The following is a 6,871-nucleotide window of genomic DNA, read 5'->3' on the forward strand; positions in this document are numbered from 1 at the left end:
GACAGTGGCAAAAACTCCTCTGAACAAATTTTGCCAAGGAAACCCTATATTTGATTCATGTTAGGGTTGCCATAAACTGGAAACTTACTTGAAAGCACACAGCAACAGTTTCTAACACATACTTCACATGAAACATGAAGCCTGTTGTGGCTTTCTTGTGTACTTCTTGTGTACAGTTGTTAATTTTTTAAAAGGAACATTCTTCCAAACAAAAAGTTTACCAAGATGTCCACCAATGAACAGTGATTAAATTACAAGTTGCAAAGGCAGATTTTTGGAAATGATGTAGATCTGAAAGGCTGGTGGCATGTGTGTGCAGACTGCAGACAAACACAAGCACACATATTTTCAAAAGGCAGTTTTTCAACATAAAGAGAAATCAGGGAGCTGCTTAAGTAACTATCAAACATTTCAGGGTAACTCTTTCAAGCACTATTTTCTTGTAAGGCACCCAAAAAGGTAGTCACTTCTAATATATAAGATGATGCATTCTTACCTCTGTTTCTCTGCCTGAGTAATTCTGTCACACTTAGTATGACCAAGAAACTAAACCTTGGACAGGACTATGCACTTAGGAACTTGTTGGTTTGGGCTGGAATATCTTATTTTTATCGTGCTGCTTCAAATCCAGGTTGAAGATCTCGTAAAAACAGTAGCCCAATGCCTGATGCCACCCACAGTATGTATAGGTCTCCATGAAAACAATATTTGACACAAAGCAGCCAGATGTGCCTGTGTTTATGGGGGAAGGGTCAGCCGCAAGTGTGCCTATGCCTTACTGCAAGAGCAGTGCACTCCCACACAGGAATCTAATGCCACAATTAGGTTTTCTAACCACACTATTTGGTTTTCACTTTTCTCGGAGCAGGCTGTATTGACCTCATTCAATAGTAGGAAACCAGTATGTTTACATCATTGTGATGGCTAGCCCATACATACTGGGCTTGTGTATAGCTCTGTCAGATAAACAGGAAAGATAACCTGGGTGCAAACGAACAAGGCTATACTCAAGCACTTCTTTCTGCACCACAATATTGTGTTGTACCTCAAGGCACTGATGGTGGGGGAAGGTTTGTGGTTGCTTTTTGAACTGAAGAAAGCACTGTTAAGGATTTAGAGTGGGGATGGTTGTTCTTACTGATGGAAACCTTTATTTTCAAGGGTTCCTGTCCCCCAAGAATTACAATAGATTGCTATCAGTCCAGACACACCCTAGTCCGGCTAGCTCAGTGTTTCCCAAACTTTGGACTGCCAGATATTTTTTACTTCATCTCCCAGAATTCCTGATCATTGGCTAAACTGGCTAGGGCTTTGGGGAGCTGAAGTGTTAAATGCCTGGAAGACAACATTTGGGAAACACTGGCCTAGCTCATGAATTCTAAACCTGTTTGCCAAGGACACCTTGCTGTAGTTCAGCCCTAAAAGGACAAGGTCTCAACAGTGCTTTGGATTGTCTTGCCCAGAAGAAACTGAATGTAACACAAACTTCTTGTCAATCCAAAGGACACTAACAAAACTTTTGGTGTACTCATAAAACTTTATTACAAACTTGGATATGTATTACCAAAGTCCAAACAGTAATATAGTTTTATGAACATACCAAAAGTTTTGTTGTTAATCCATTGCTCTGTTATTTGTGATGCTGTACTGAGATGGGTCTTGACTTTTTTTTGGTTAATCTGAAGAACACAACAGCAATAGTTTTGTAATTGTAAGTATTTTACTGGGAAAAGATGAGAAATTTCCTTTTCAGCATATGTTTCTGCCCATTGACTTATGGCGACCTCATGGATTTCATAGGGTTTTCTTAGGTAAGTGATCCTCACAAGTACTTTTGCCAGCTCCTTCCAATTAAATATAGCCTGCAGCACCTGGTATTTGTTCATGTGTCTCCCACCCAATTACTAACCAGGGCTGACCCTGCTTAGTTTCCAAGATCAGACAAGATCTCGTGCCTTTAGGGGATTTAGGCACCATATCCACATAAAAGTGAATGTTTTTATAATTTTGAGGGAACAAGGGAAAGCAGCATTTGTGTTCATAAAATTCCAAATATAGCAAACTTGACCAATCATATTGCCAAATTAAGTCAGGTTTTAGATCATATCTAAAGTTCCTTGAAAGTATGGTCTGGGAGAGCATCTCGGCCTGATGACAAGCTGTTAAGAATAGATGGAATAGGCAAGCTCAGTTTCATGGGAATCTATTTCAGAAAGGCTCACTCCTTAGAAGTAGTCTTGTCCAAGTGGAGTGCAGTAGCAGAGCTTGGCAAGTTACTATTTAAGAGTAACTTGCTATGTAACCACCTCCACATACAAGTAATTTGTTGCCATTAGCACCACCAGCCTTCAGTGAATGCTCTGTTACTGTTAAATTGCTAATTTCTTTTTGTTGTTACTGTAAATGTATTAGAGTGCTAAGAGAATGGCATATAAACATGAAAAATTCTACTCTAAAAGCTTCTGGAAAAAAACTTTAAGATTAACTAGAAAACAATACTCATTATACAGAACAAAACTCAAAAGCCCCACACATCATTACTTGTGAAAAGTACCTTTGTTATATCATTGTTACCTAAAGCATACATGGAAAAGTACTGGTTACAGGTAATTGTTACTTGAAACTTGTTGCTTCCAAGCTTTGTACAGTACCATCAATTTCTGATATAAGTAAACTAGCCAGTAAATCTGAAGTCTTGGTTGGATCTACCTTCTGAACAACCCCACACTTGACTTAGGAAAGACCTGGCCAGTTCTGGCTGGACAAATGTTTATTGGGTGCTACTGAGGAACAAAAGTGGAGACCGAGCCTTTTCATGGTTCCCAACCAAAATATGGACTACCTCACAGTATTGAGGTTTGGCACAGATGGACAAACAATACAATAAAAAACACAAATGGAGTCAGTCTTTGAATATGAGATGATTCCTCTCAGGAATCAACACCAAACTGGAGGAGATGTAGTTAATACCCCAGAAGACAGTATGTGATCGTGACAGACTGGACATCTGGACCAAAACTAACAAAATGAATTTTGACAGGGATAAAGGTAGGGTACTACATCTAGACATGACAAATATAGTGCACAAATACAGGATGAATGACACATGGCTTGAAAACAATGCATATGAAAAGGCTCTCCAGGTGTTCATAGATCATAAGCTAAACATGAGTCAACAGCATGATGCAGCAGCCCCCAAAAAATGCAGTTCTGAAATTCATCTGCTAGAGCATAGTGTCCAGACTGGGGGAAGAAGTAGTGTTATTCTATTCTGCTTTGGTCAGACTTCATCTAGAATACTGAGTCCAGTCCTGGGCACCACAATTCAAGTGGGATATTGACAAGCTGGATGCTCAAGTCCCATTATATACAACGGTGTAGTAAAATGGCATCTTTTATGTAAAATAGTAAACAACTCAAAGGGTTGGGTTTTTTTGGAATTTAAAAAAATATATTTTCAAGCCCTGGTTGGTTGCATCAGTTGCATGACTGGAAGACAGCTTGTGCTGCCAATTTTGTCCTCTCGCTAAAAACTTGCCCGGGGGGGGGGGGGGTACACAGTGCATTACATGTTGCACAGAACTTCAATGGGAAGGGATGGTTGCCTGAAATCTGGTGAAAGAACCTTGTCAGGTCACCAGATTCCTCTTCCCTGTTGGATGACTCTCCCCCTCCCCCTGTAGTTCTGTGCAAGAAAGTCTCTCTGTTGTTGGTTTTCTTTCGGTCCACTTTTTACTGTTGGTATCTCAAAAGGGGTGACATGGTGCAGAAGGCACCTCCTTGTTGGCAGATGGAAAGGCCAGTGTGTCCAAGCCCAAAAAACATGGTGGGTCTACTCCATCTTGGTTCCATTTTCATGACATTCATGATGGCAGAAAACATATGATTGGGCCAAGAGGTTGCTGGCCTTGCTACTATACTGCCCTGTTTGAGAAGCAACTTGCCTTTGACATCAGATGAGGGTATTGTCACCTTGACAGCAACAACAACTTCTGAACTGACCATGCAGGCAGTTTTCCCAACATGCAGGGGTCTTGACCTGGCCTGTTGACCACAGAAATCCAAGGCTAACTGTTCTTCCTTTTGCAACTTTAGAACCTAAAAAACAAAACAAGAATTAGGGGGAGAAACTTGCGTCTCAACAATTTTCATTTGACTGCTATCCGCACACACCAGATGTTGAGGCATGGTTTTCTCCTCACCCATCCAGAAGAAGCTAAGGTGAATCTTCCACTGCTTGGCACTCAGTCCCAGATAACTCCAGCTGGGTGACGCGTGAAAGGAAATTAAAGAGACAGCACAAATTTCCGAAGCGATTACTCGGGATCTCATACAAGGAATCGGGGTTGGCAACTTTTTGTAGTGCAGTTGCTCTGGATCCCAAGACTTTTTCCCAAAAAAGTTCTAAATGTTACTCTGTCCAGGTTTAGAGGCCATATGTCCTTTTGCAGCAAAGCAATCTATTTTTATTGAGAGAAAATATAATTTGACTTCTAGATACAGTTAAGCAAGGGTATTTGAATATAGCCAGTACATGAAAAATGTATACTATCCCTTTTCTGTTGTTGTAAATCTAAATAAATGGAGAAACAATATTGACTTTCATTGGAGTGTGATGGTCATGACATATATGAATAAACTGGCAGTAAAATTGCTTTCTGGTGATGACTTTGCATGAAAAGTGCTCTGCAGGGAACAATTTCCTCATTGATTATCTTTCCTTGCTAATAGGCTCTATAGCCATTTGGCGGACATTTCACTTTTATATTCATATGTAAATCCTCATGGCTGGCAGACTGATGATCATGGCAAAGGGAGAGAAAATGAGGTAAAGCAAGGGAACAGCTTGTAGAACTCATCTGATTTTCCAGAGCTTGCTTGTAGTCAAATTAAAATGCTTACATCTTGAAAAAAGTCAGTAATGCATAGAGAGTAAGCCTCCCCTAAAGAGCTAAGAATTAATCATTTCTAACATCTAAAATGATTAAAATGTATCTCCTTATAAAAGTTTCATTTCATATCCATTACAAAAGGCTTTTCAAGATGTAACCACTCATTGTTTAAGCTATGTTCAAATGTCATGTTAAATCATGGTGCAGTGTAGGGTGAGCCACATCTGGCAGGGGAAGGCCATACTGAGGGACCCATATACCACTTTGCCCACTTCCAACCTGCTAACCTGCTGGATTTGCCTGTACGCCACCAATAGTTGTTGCTATGAACCTCGAAGTCATTATTGACTTATGACACTCCTAAAGTGAAGCTATCATGGTTGTTTTTTTTTATTTTTATTTTTATTTTTTTGCACATTTCTTCAAAGGGAGTTGCTATCCTCTAAGGCTGAGAGAGTGTGACTTTCCCAAGGTCACCCAGTGGGTTTTTATGCTCAAGTGGGGAATAGAACCCTGATCTCCAGAGGTCCAACACTCAAACCATTGTCCCACGCTGGTTTTTGTGCCATCAATAACTATCCCAGAAATTCCAATTTAAAACGGAGTAGGTGGTTTGAATTGTAGTTCCAGGAAAAGGATGTGTCTTAAAAACAAGACTGTACCAAGCTCTTTGCCACACTACTTGTTTTACATTGAAAAGATGTGTAGAGATGTGCACTGCTGCACTGTACACTGCTGCACTGTACCTTGGCAGTAATTTGGCAGGGGGCACAACAAAAATATGTATTTGTGGCACATGTTGCTCACCACTAGTGCAGATGTGCATGAACAGAAAAAGAGTCATAGGGCCCAAGACAGACAGGCAGGAAGCGGTGTGCCAGTGCCAATTCTAGGGTTCAGGACCACACACCAACCGCACACTCCCAAACCCTAACATGTAACAGTGGCGCCATGATGGCGACCTCTATCCACACGGGGGCCACCATCATGACGTAATCAATGTGCAGCGTATAGACGTAGCTTCACATTGCTTACATCACTGATGCACCACAGTGTGCCAGTGGCGCACTCGTGACATCTGCCGCACGGACTTAAAAGAACCCATTTTTTCTGGGTTCGTTTTAGTGTGGAGGGATGCTGTGCAGTTTGGCTGCTGCAGCATCCTTCAGGAACAAAAACAAGCAGCTCCAGACTGACCTTTTGGGGCAGTCTGTCGAGCCCCATAGGACATCTTAGATTCCCAACCTGGAATCATGTGCTCCACAGATTCATCCCTCAGAAGCAGGAGAGGGAATTTGGAAGTGTTTGTTCCATGGAGTTTTCTTGACTAAAGGGTGGGGTATAAATACTATAAATAAATAAATACATTTTCAGTTAGCAACAGCTCACCATGTTCTACACTTGAAACCAAACAGTAAGTGTGGGTATTTGTAAACAACAGCGCACAGCTTTTAGTTGTTGTTTTTAAATTACTAAAAGTTCATAGTAACCACTGCTTGCTGGTTGCTTGATACAACAAATTATGGTGAGGAAAAGTAGAAGTAGACTCCTCTTCCCAACTGTGTAAAGAAAAAAACCAAGTCCCTGAATCTGGGTCACCTGTAATAATAGGTATACCTATCATGCCTAAGTTGGTCTCATTTTTAAAGATATCACCACATCACCATATCTTATGGCAACTAATTTGGTTGTGTATTTGTCATCACATCAAGTCATCTTTGATTCATGGCTACCCTATCATAGAAAACATAGAGTTGGGTGGAGACCACAAGGGCCATCCATTCCAAGCCCCTGCACGCTGAGGGACTCACAATCAAAGCATCCCCAACGATGGCCATCTAGTCTCTGTTTTGGGATGCTTTGGGCCGAACAGACAGGCCAAAATAAAGCTGCTTTGGGTCACTTTGGAGGTATGTTGTTTAAATGACACACACATCTTAAGAGGCCAGAAGCTGCGCCAAAGCTGCGTTCTAGTCCTT

Source organism: Sceloporus undulatus, chromosome 4 (assembly GCF_019175285.1).
Source record: "Sceloporus undulatus isolate JIND9_A2432 ecotype Alabama chromosome 4, SceUnd_v1.1, whole genome shotgun sequence".
In the NCBI taxonomy this organism is placed as follows: domain Eukaryota; kingdom Metazoa; phylum Chordata; class Lepidosauria; order Squamata; family Phrynosomatidae; genus Sceloporus; species Sceloporus undulatus.